Consider the following 13,226-nt stretch of genomic DNA (forward strand, 5'->3'; position numbering starts at 1 on the left):
GAAACCATCAAGTGTTGTGGAGAGGGCCATGTACTTAGTGATGTGGAACAGGTAAATACCCATCAGGAAGTACAAATTGGGTATTACCTATGATCACTTAAATACCCAAAACATGTTTTTTTTTAAGTTTTTGAGCCTTATAATATGCTTTTTGTTGTTTTGATGAAGTGTTAAACAATCAAGGATTAAAACACATTCATTGAAATTAGCAATAATATTTAACTCTCAAAAAGGATGTCTGGGTATTTAAAGCTTATAACAATGCTATTGTCTTTCTTAATTAAAAATTTTTTTTCTAAGATAACATGCTAAAGAGAACCTTTTTTTATTGTTTTAATATGTGCTGAAATATTGAATAAGTGTTGTTAACATTTCATTAAAGTGCTATTACGATTAAACAAGAACTTAATGCATTACTGATCGAATAGAGTGACATAGGCCATCATTGAACTTGATGTTGTATGTAGAGCAATGAAGCTGTATGCAAAAGTTCAAGACTATGTATGAATTCATTTCAAGATATCTTGTGGACCAACAAATAAGACAGACCCTTGAGTGGCAAGGCTTTGCTAATGCTCAGTCAGCTAGGTACTGTAGTTGAATTTTATTTATAATAAAATTTCCAAATACTTTAACAAAAGTTTCACTTTAATTCCTGGAAAATAGCAACAAGATGTGGGAGGAGAGGGTCCTTGCTACTTCCATAGTAAGAATAGGACTGACAACAGTAATAATTAAAGTATGTGTTCAAGATGTTTCAGTTATTTTTTAATTACAGAATAAATGGAATTAATAAATCATCCTCTAAACAATAAAAATGCATCATTTACTTCTGAAGCATTTTTCAGAACTTTCAGTTTATATCTATTTTATAATTTGGAGAAGTGCTGCCCCAATTTTTATTTCTACTTGTAGTTTTCTAACAATTTTAAAACATGAGTTTCCATACATCGCCTAAGTTTTAACTTCGAGATGAGATTTTTAGTTTAAATTGAAAATATATGGGTTTTCGTGAACATTGGGTATTTACCCTGATTTGTAAATACCTAGGTATTTTACAACCCTAACATGTACTAGAGACTTGAACCTAAATGGGACTTGGACTACTCACGATATCAAATCATACAGATAAATACTCAGATATTGCAGTAAAACATTTGGAATTACAGAAAAAATAATATTGATTAATAAAAATGATGTATTTGTACAATCGATTAAGTAATTATTATGTAATTGCAACCAATAGGCACGTTCTAACCCCCGTACAATTGTTGCTCAAACAAATAATGGACAGTAGAGATAAGCAAACAACTTGGTGCGGTACTGCTGTGTTCAGTACTCCTGTACATCGAAAACAAACGTGGTATCTTCAGAGTAATTACATAAAAACTTCCTAAAATGTATTTCTTAAAAACGGCCTTGATTATCTTGGTAGCTTGGATAATCGGTACTATGTAAAACTATCTTACTACTTGTTTCGTTAACTGTATTTTATTCTATTTTTAAAGTATTTTCCAATAGTAATCTTTTTTTGTACCAAAATATTTGAAGCCCCTGAGTAATTCACAGATTTTTTAATTTATTTTTCTCGATCAGGTTCTTGAAAATCTAACTCTTTCAAGAATAAATTCACAGCTGTGGATATAGATACCCTTAATACTATCCTATGTACTGTAAAAAAATAAATTTAAAGTTTGCCTGTATAGTGTGATTCTTCATTTTTATTAGAAGAACAATAGGAAAATGTATCAATATAATACTGTAAGTACTAGAGTAACAATTTAAGTTTTTCTATACATTAGTGTAGAAATCATCACATTGTATATGGGTGCTGTTCAGGTGGCATTGTTCGCACCATTCATTTATCCTATGTGCTTTTGGGCTGAGCTGATTAGCGTGTTACACAATGGTGGTCCTGTCAGTGAAAATACATGATGATCATATGATTGATGGTCAGGTCCTGTCCAGCTGACTGATGTAAAATTTGCAACACCTGTTATTTTCATTAACGTTTTACAGTTTGTTTATGCTGAGTAGTAAATATGTATTTTATCAATGTTTTTTATTTAACATGTGTGTGTTTTATTAATTAAATATTACAATTTCAAATCAAATTAAATTAAAATTTTTTTGTAGTGATCTAACACATACATCAAAATTAAATTTTCTAAAAGGTTTTGAACATATTTTTAAAGCAGAATTTAAATATGATTTTATTTAACTATAGTATAATTTTTTTTATAATAATCTTACAGCAAAATGATTACACAAAATACAACAAACATTCTAAGATTAATAGGTAGTGTAAAAAGAAGTTGTTATAACAACTTTAAAATTCTTATATTATTAAGCATTTTGATACTACATATATTAACCTTTGTTATAAACAATGTGTCATATAGTTATTGTACAGAACTTGACCTTATAATGGCTGAAACATCCCAAACAGATTATTGATATTTTTATTGCACTGGGCCAAATACACTGCAGATTTCTAATGCGCAATCGTGAATTGCCATCTGTAATACAATAATAAGCAATTCCACTGCTTGGTTTTTTTTCATTAAAACAGTGTAGTTTTTTTTTAATTTAGTTTTTAATACTTACTCTTTTATTATAGGAATATTTACTCAAATAAAAAAACTAAGAGTGAAGTTCAGATTTAAGTGTCTTTCTATAATCCTTTGGCCACATACAATGACATAAAAAGTAAGCCAAAAATACCACAATATTTTTAAAATAAGTTGCCAGGTATCAGGGAAACTGCTATATTATAAGATCTTCATTATACTCTCTATCTTTATTCATTGTAAATGTGCCTCCTGTGTATGTATAGTAGGCGTCTCTTGATCGCTATCGGATCAATTTTTGGTTTAAAGAGACCATTTACCAGAAAATTAATATCCCTTACTTATTGCCTTTAATTAGTTATTATGGTGTTATTAATACTTACCTGTAAGTTTAAGTTCCCGAAAGTTTGAATATGATATTTTATGCTTGTCTTTGGTCCAGGAATAGTACCTGTAAAGGTTGGTAGAGAGTTCTGGGACATTCTGTATATTCTGCTGCATTCATTTTTGAGTTAGCTGCATAAAAAATAGATATATTATTGCACAACGTGATATATACGACAAAGGATGTTGTTGAAGTGACCAGGATTCTGGAAACACATAATAGTTGTAATTTTCAATTTTACGAAAATGTGATAATTTTATCTGGTTAGTACTGTCCAACTTCTCTTTTAGATTTGTTTTTATTTGGAAATTCTTGCTCATGCAAATACAGATTACAAATTTTAAACTGTAAGTTGAACTTGGCATTTATTGTGGATATGGTCATTACGACAAAAGTAGAGTAAAGGAATTCAAAAGCTTAATTGTGAACCCTAAAACATCCTTTTCAAGTACATATTACTTATATTAATTACACAATAACATAGTATTAGTAATATCCCCCTCTAACTTATTTCCATATATTTGGTTGCTGGAATTTGTTCTTTTAAGTTCGTTTGCATGTATACCAGCAGTTATGTTCCTTGTTTCTATGTGTAAAACAAGGAAATGCAAATAAGCCTTGGGGCATATTTCTTGATTCCAAAGAAAATCACAGAACAGGAACCCATCAATCTAATCGCTGCATTTGTTTAGCATGCATTTTTTTCTAATGGTATTGTTAATCAAAACTTGTACTATGTTTAAAAGAAATAGTTTTAATAGTGATCATTTTTAATTACACCAATACACATAGTGGACTACATAAGTTTTATGTAAGAAAGTTGTTTAAAATAAAGTGCAGTGGTTATTATTACATTATTACTTTGATGAGAGAAATAAAATAAATTGAAAAATATGGTATTAAAGATATTTCCTTTATGTGAAAATTTATATTAATATGCTTATAAAGTTTCAGGTTGAAAGTAATAAATTAATGTGTACAAAGATGAGGAAATACCACATTTCACAAAATACTTAATTTTTATTTAGATAAGCATATTTGTATTAATTGTATCAAAAAATGGTTTCACATCATTCACATAGATCAAAACATTCTCATTAAACTTAAGACTGAAAATTTGAAATTTTTTGATTGAATTTATGTGATTTTGCTTTCAACTCTTTAGTTAACACATATTGCTACACAAAATTGGTTTTTAACTCAGCCAAACATACAGTGATGTTATATTGAGTTTAGAAATGTTCCCTAAACATTCAATATTTTGTGTATAAGGAGAAGCAAATAAGATTTATTCATCTTATGGGTTAGTTTTAATATCAAGATTGTTTCTTGCCAATAACATGTCAAATTTTAAGGTAAGGTCTTTTATTTATAGGGGGTTTATTGCTCTTTAATTTGGTCAAAAGGAAGTATTTAAAACCACAATAAATAAGGGTGAACAAAGTAAAAACCCTACCTAATAGATTAAAATGTAAGTATTTCTTGATGTGAATATTGTCAATCGGAACATCTGATAAAAGATTCGAGAACTGGGTCCAGATTAATCAACAAATCAGCATATTGGCTAAACAAACAATCTGTTTAATGGACATCATTGATTTTTTTGACTCTATCTCAAAATGGTTTGAAACAAAACTTTAAAACATTCTGTAACATATTCATGTCACAGTACATAAAGACATATATAATAATTTTGGTATTGTAACCATATTCTGACAATTACTGCAGTAATAATTATTGTTAATCTTTCATGTTAATTTTAGAAGTAAGTAGACAAATCTGTGAACTTATGAACTATACTGTTCATAAGAGTTGTACTTAAATTAATAATATAATACCAGTATCACTTTGTTTCCTTATTGTAATTGTTCTGTATCTCTTATTTGGATTTGGCTTTAAACTATATTGCTCCCTCTTCATTATAGAATTAAATCATACCAATAAAATTAAAAAAAGGTAAATAAACTGTTCTTATTACTTAAAATAAATGATTTGTGAATTTTAACTATGGGAATTAGATCAGATAAATCCAACAATTAAAAACTTTAATTCAATAGTAATTTCTTTGTTTGAAGGTTATTTTTGACGATGGAAGGATTGTGAAGGAAACAGGATTTTTCCGGACATTTGCGATCGTTCAGTGAAACAAGAAATCAGTAACACTACGTTTCGAGATCTGCAATCTGATCTCTTCTTCAGGTAAAGAACTAACCTAATACATAATTACAAACTAGGTTAAAATAAACAAATCTTACCAAACCGTTGTGGCACGCCTTAGCCAGGAAACGCAACCTACATGTTTGTCATATTCACTAACTCTATAAACATGCACTTAATAAAAAACTATACAAAACACTAATCATTAAAACTGAACTACGGAATACAGGTCACAAACGTAGGTTGCAGATCTCGAAACGTAGTGTTACTGATTTCTTGTTTCACTGAACGATGGCAAATGTCCGGAAAAATCCTGTTTCCTTCACAATAGTAATTTATTAGAATAACATCTACTTTTTCATCAATGTTATATGTTATATACAATGTTATTTGTATATAAGGTCATGTATATAAATTTGAATATAATTTATCATTATTATGTTTCCTTCACAAAGAGGCAGGTTACATTCATATTTGTTGGTTTTTAGTTCACATAAGCATGTAAGCTTATTTGCATTGCACCATGTTGAAAGTTGTCATACTAATAGAAAACTTAATCTCACCGTTCATATCCAATTCCTTGTTACGATTACTCAGTTTGATTTTTAAAAGGCATATTACCATAAAAAAGATGCCTAAAAATTACTCAACTATCTGTTTAGTTTTCTCGGTTTTCCTCACTTGTCTGTAATTATATATTCTGTTTTTAATTAGTGGAATATGAAAATTGTCAATATTTGGAAAGCAAATTCATTTAATTTAAGTGGTAATCACTGAGCTCTTGTACTCCTTGTTTGAGCCTTAACATGTAGAGTGCTCCCTGGAATTTGGGTTACTTTTCACTATTGCAGTATGTTTATGAATTTTGTTTTGTAATAATTCTATTTAGTTTTTTCAAGATATATTGTTCAAATTGCATTTTTCCAAGTTTGTAAATTTATTAGTAGCTGCTGAATAATTAAAATACTCAATTCAAGTAACACACACACAACAGCTCTCAGAATTTTGTTTGAATTTATAAAGATCAGTAACTAAAAAAATAAATATCAAGCTATAGAAATAGTAATAAAACAAAATTTTATAATAATTATTAATTTTTAAACCAACAACTGTTTATATATACTCTTATTTAGCAGATATGTGTTTCATTAACTATTAAAGTAGGTATTATAATGGATAAAAAAATAATAAAAATTAAGTAAGGCTCGATAAATGTAGTTTTTACTCATTCCGCACAATACACTGATGTCTTCATATACAATTTTGCTACAAACAAACTCACAGAACAAAAAATTCACCTTATTTTACATTTGAAATCAAAATGATCACACACACACATGCGCGTGCACACGCGCGCACACACACACACACACACACGCACGCATGCGCGCGCACACACACACACACACACACACACACACACACACACACACACACACACAAGGTTTCTCATTTTACTTTGTTTGCGTATTAGAGGTAGAAAAACCTTTAGCCTTTAAACACAATAAAACAGTAATTGAAGCTTAAAACAAATAATAAAATAGTATTTGTAAAACAGGCATTAAGGAGGCTGCAATTTTAGACTTATACTACAAGCAGGAGCAGAAAAAGCACTGTTTACAACAACTACTTGTTTAGTATTTTTTACTTACAGTTGGTACAACTGTAAACAACCACACCTCAAAATGTCTGCAGAAAGTGTACTGACATACAATATGCCAAGATAAACTATACAATAACTACTGCTAGACAGTACATTGCTAATCTGAGATTGTGATGAGATCCTGAAGTGCAGGTCCAGTACATGCTCCCACTGCACGAGTAACGATCGATCATCACACTAGGCTAATAAGTTAAAGTAGTTTAAAAATATATTGAATTAATACTGGATTGTAATACAATTTACTTTATTTATCATTACGAATTATATTATATTCTTCAGTTAAAAATAGTTTTGTTCAAAGTCGAATTCTCCTTATACTATAATAGGTGATTATCTGCAGTTTTTATTTCTCTTTTGCCACACATTACAAGTGAATATACATTATATATTTTTTTATGAATTTTCAAATAAATGATTTTATGTGGGAAAGATGATTACGTAGGTCTATTAGCCTAAGGCATACACATTTTCTTATTTATGGAATACTTTACTATTACTTAATGTTCAGTAAGACGTAAGGAGACATATTATGTTTAAGTAAAACACATCATATAACAGCTGTCATTATTATTCTCAGAACGTCGCTTAATAATATGGGTTGGTCAATTTACTTATAAAATCTGTGCTGATATAATTATCAAATGTAATAAATTGTTTGTTTGTTTTGTCTTCAGTATCTGTTGTTTATTGAATTTTTCATTGTGGTTGTTTAAGTTTACCATACAGTTTCTTGTTCCAAAAATCAGCCCCTATCTCATCTTAACTTTCGGAAGATGACATATTTTTTAATTTCATTAAGTTTTAAAGATTGATAATAAAAGATTTTAGTCTTAGTTGATTTTGATGAGATTCTCTGTTGATCCCAGCTGTAGATATTGTTCGCAGAGTTGATACTTTCACCACTGTGTGGTTTAGTGGTTCCTTTTTTGTATACAGTATACAACTCTTTTACAGATGAGTTGTTGGAGATACCAGAGATAGTGGACGTAGTTGAATATAATTGATAAAACATTTCAAACATGATATTCCTCCTGTATTATGTAGTATTGCTGTCCAGTGTGGTGTCAAGGAAAAAAAGCAAAAGACATATTTTGTGGAATTGATAATTTTTCTGCAGTTATTATAAAAACATTTCTTTGAATTTTCTCTTCATCTTATTTGCTACATCAATAAAAGATCCATCAGGAAAGATTTTGGGTATTAATATCAGCCATGTCTCGTTGGAAGAAGGGGAAGCCAGCTCTGTACCAGCCTCTCCAATCAAAGCAGGTAGGGGGTGGCATGCTCTTATGTTTAGGCTAGCAACAGCCCTTAACGCTTAGGGAACCCCACCAACTCCAACAGTCATCTCCTGCAGTAGACTAGAACTGTTGATCTACTCTTGCACCCCCAATATCTCGACATTTGCGAATAGTCATGTGCTGCTCCTGAACATCCCTAAAGTTGACCAGATTTAAGTGACACATCAGTATTGCCGTACACAATGTAGTTTCAACTGGAAGGTATCAACCAGTCAGAAGTGAATCCTATTGGAATATATACATACTTGGGTGGATATTCATAAAAAAAGTTGGACTTTACTTCAAAAAGTCACTATATTTCAGAATAGGGACCGTATTACACAACTGTGGCAGTTGAGGCTGTGTAGAGTAATTCCTTTCATGGTTGCTCTGGGTATTTACTAAACTGGTTGTGGTAGAGATATGCAGAGCTCTTATTTCCTGCTGTATGCAGTTCTGCCTAGTGCCAAGGTATTTGCAGAGAATTCATGTTTAAAAGGTCTGGAATATACCTTTCTGATAATCTGGTAGTTTATCTCTACTTTGGTGATAATTATCCCCTGGTAATTAGATATAGTATGCCATTATAAACACTGTTACAATATAGCATTTTATTGAAAAAGCTTTGGCAAATCTTTGCAGAACTTGAATATGACATGTTATCTATGAGTGTACATCTTGCACGTTGCTCTTGTTTAGGTAATCTCCATATTTATCTTGTGGCTAAAACATTGAAAAAAATATTTTTCTGAATACTAAAATTATTATTCATATAAAAAAGAAATAGCTAACCATAGATATTTTTAATAGGATGAACACAGTAACTTACTTTCAATTAATTGTTGATTTGTCATCTTTCTGTAGATAGTTGTTACTATTAATTTAACTTACCATGTGATATGTCTTCCAATAGGAAATACCTTAGTTTTTCACATTCCCTACTAGTTACTCTGAATTAAATATTTGCCATTTCAGATAGTGTGGTTAGAATTTGCTTTTCTAGTGCCTTTGGTTTTCGTCTGTAGACCCTAGTTTGAGATTGATCAATAGGTGATAATATCTTTTCTTGGGAGTATATAGTGAGTGTGTGACAAATATTGAAAGTAGTAATGTTCTTGATGATGTATCTAGATGGATACATGCTAAGTAAAGGTTTAAAGTTTCTTTAATTATTCTCCATCTTCATATTGTATAGGAGAGGATGAAAATAATGAAACCAATCAAAAACAAGTGACAAAATAATTACCAAGCTCTTTATAAGTATAACCCCAAGTATATATTCTTACAAAGGTTTATCGAGTTAAAAATTAAGCATCCAAGCAAATGTGCTCACGATTTTAATAAAAGTATTTTTTTACCTGTGTGAAATTTATGTTTCCATCTAGAGGATCGTTATAGAAATGATCTATTACAACCTATTAAACAAGTTAACTTTAGATTCTGAACAGTGGAAAGTGAACACTAAATTTAAGTTATACCTTCTTGTTAACAATGGATTCATAACGATTTACCTCGATAAGAATTGGATTGAATTTAAACTAATTAAGATGGAGAAAATTACAAATACAAACTTTATATAAAAACAATAAAAAAACATTGTTGGAGAGTTGAACGAATTCTAGGACAAAAAAGGAGTAAAAATTAAATTGAGTAATTTAATACTATGAGAGTTTGAGTTGAGAGAACATATTGTTGCCACGAGCATTAGGCATGTAGCCTACAGCATTTGTTGTCTAAAATCTTTCTTAAACTCTTAAACACTTGAACATTAATTTGAGTAATGTGAGAGTTAGTTCATACAATTGTGGAAACGCTTACCGACCCATGTGTTGAGTTTCTGGGGACCCACAAAAGATAGTAGCAATTTGAAATTAGAGCAAAAGGGAATTGTTTAATTTTAATACATTAATTACTCAAAAAATGGTGTTTGAATTAAAATTTGTATTAAGAGAGAGCCCAAGAAAACCTAAAGAGTACGGCAGGCTGTTAAGTGTCACATTGGTCACAGTAACTGTACCGGGAGCTGAGTTACATCCAGGTGCTGCGGTAACTGAGTACATCGGTTTATTTTTAATTGGTTTCTCGAAGGGTAATTATTGCTTGGGCATACCTCGCTTTCTCTCACTCCAAACATCAGTACATCAACTCTCAATACGGCTTAATACTACGCTAATCAAATGAACTGAGAACAGCATCATAACTAAATGATAGAGGAACTGAATATTTAAAAACTAATATTCTTAACATATATTCTTTATAAGTGGTACTATCTATATATAAAGAAATGAAATAAATTGTGCTGATAAACCTTAATAAAATTATTGTACACGTACTGTAAAATGTTTAAGTCTATATGGGCAGTCTCCTTGCCTATGTTGAGTCATTCCATCTGGAATGAATATAAAAAAATAATGTGCTGAAAATTTTAAATTTAATAAAAGATAATCGAATTGAATATATTGTCTTTTTATACAGTCAATGTTTTTGGCTTGCAGTAACTTTTAATGGCAACATGGTAATGTTCTGAATTAAAACATCTAATTCCATGAGCAGAAGACTGACCATGTGAGGCACAGCATCAGAGACAAGTAGGTCAAAGTCAAGAGTCTCAACTTAATTAACAAGCAGTGATAACAGGGCTCAGATATGCCTAACTTTACTGTATTACTTCACTTGGCAATATGCATTTTTTAAGTTGCTACGATCATGTATTGAATAAAGTGGAAGCATGAAAATGCCTAGAAATATTCTTGAACATTACGTTTGATACACAAAATGGTTTTTCTAATTGTATATCGTGGACATATTGTGTATCACTTATCTTGTTGACTGGCACTAATAAAATACATTAATTATTATTTAAAAGTCTGATTTTTAGTATATCACCTAAAAAATATGACCTTAGAAAAAAAATGAATTATATAGGTTTAACTAGACTACCTGGTCCACTAATTGTAGCGGTTTAACAAGTAAAAATAGAAACTCCGTTTCAGCTAAACCCCCACTATTTTGTAGCCAAAAATGTGATTAAACTATTTTGAACCCCCAAAAAATGTGTAAGGGGTATTTTTGGAAAAGTTTTAAATGTAAAGGTGGGGCATGTGTACCTCAATTTATCTTGTTGTGATTGTACAGGGTGTTAAAAATATAAAAAAACTTTAACAGGTTTTTTGTTGCTACTTTAATGAACAATTTTTAAAACTCCAAATGTTACCCAAAATTAGTTAAAGACCTACCCATCCAAAAAATAACTAAAAAAGTTTAGTCCCAAAAATTTCAACGTTTAAAACTATTTATATTTTAAAATTTTTAAAATGCATATAAACAAAAAAATATAATACAACAGTATGGTTTATATTAACCCAAATTAAAGGTAGCAACATTTTTTTTTTTTTAACTTTGCCTTTATCTCAAGTGGTTTCGGTTCCGTAGGCAAAAAAAACAATTTTGATTGATTTATTCCAATTTGTTTTCAAACAATCTTATCCAAACAATGAACAGTGTTGTTATAAAACTTGTTAAATTTTTGCAGATCCTCAAACTCTTATCAAACCCTAATACTAAGATCATTTGCCAACTCCAATGTCTGTCCATGAGGATGCAAGGTAATTTGCCTATCTGATGTTTTTAGTTTTTAGCTTCTTTGAAATTTATAATAATATTGCAGGTTTTTTTATAACATTGTTATAAACTTAACCTGGTATACTAATTTTCAGTACGGAACAAACAAACGATAGCTCAGGAAATATTACTCTTGCATACTAGAATTTGTTAATTTACTTCTGAATAGGTTTGGTGTAACTAGGGCAAGGATTCAATAAATTAACTTTAAAAATACAATAATATAGATGATAAAGTTAACCAAAAAAACCATACGAGTTCAGTACATATATACTCAATTTTGAAAAAGATTCAGATAAAATAAGAGTTAGTACAGTTATTGCTAATAAGGTAGCGGAATTTTTTACTTATGTAGTGTCAGCTGATTTAAAAATAAAATTTATTTTTAATATTGTAAAAGATATAGACCACCTGTTTTGTTTTGGTCATTATTATAAAGAGTTATCATCCTCTCTCTGTAAATACAATACTATTATTTTGACTAATTATATATCTTTAATTTCTTAATTAGGGAATTATTTAGTAACATATCATTCCCTATATTGGTGACCCCGAAAAGGAAAGGACATATTATTCAAGACCCGCTTTTATTCACATTCAATGGAAGATTTGCAAAGGCAAAACGACATTTTGCAGACTCAAGTTGAAGATCTGCAACGTCATCTTCAAGGTCAGCAAGAAAACAATGCTGAAGAGATTCACCATCCTGATAACCAGGACAATGAACATGCGGAACCTGATATACAAACTGCAGACTCTCCCCAACGTGTCGTCAATTGGGTAAGTGTCAAACTTCCATCCTTTTGGCCCGAAGATGTGGAACTATGGTTTGCACAAGTCGAAGCTCAGTTTACCATCGCCCATGTTACACAGGAGAATACAAGATTTGCATACGCGGTAAGTCAGCTAGAAGGTCGCTATGCTCATGAGGTAAGGGATATAATTAAAGCTCCTCCTGTAGCCAACCCTTACACGCGTCTCAAAACCAAACTTATCCAAAGGCTCTCTCTCAGTACCAATCAACGACTAAAACAAATTCTGACGGAGGAAGAAATGGGATCTCGTAAACCATCTCAATTCCTTTGTCATCTACTATCGCTTTCCGGTAACACTCCAGTACATGAGGATCTTATTCGTCAACTATGGATCACTCGCCTACCATACCAAGTCCAAGCAATACTGCAGGCACAACCTCAAGAACAGTCACTAGAGCAACTAGCTCATGTTGCTGACAAGATATTTGAGGTAAGCCCATCAATCCCTTTGAGTACAGTTCAAAGCACCGCAACTCCGAATGTAAGTGTATTTACTATGCCATCTACAGTGTGTTCTCTCAACCGTAAAATTGTAAATATTGACTCAGAACTCACCTTGGTCATAAAGGAATTGACGGATAGGATTTCTCAGATCGCAGATAGAAGCTCTAAAGTAAGCATTGACAGAGTGAAGCCTGCTTACATCCTACCTGACCCTTCCCCACAGCCTCAACCAAGAAGCGCCCACACACCGGTACCCAGCATCGGTACACCTGCTGCAGACCCGGACAACGC

Source organism: Homalodisca vitripennis, chromosome 1 (assembly GCF_021130785.1).
Source record: "Homalodisca vitripennis isolate AUS2020 chromosome 1, UT_GWSS_2.1, whole genome shotgun sequence".
NCBI lineage: Eukaryota > Metazoa > Arthropoda > Insecta > Hemiptera > Cicadellidae > Homalodisca > Homalodisca vitripennis.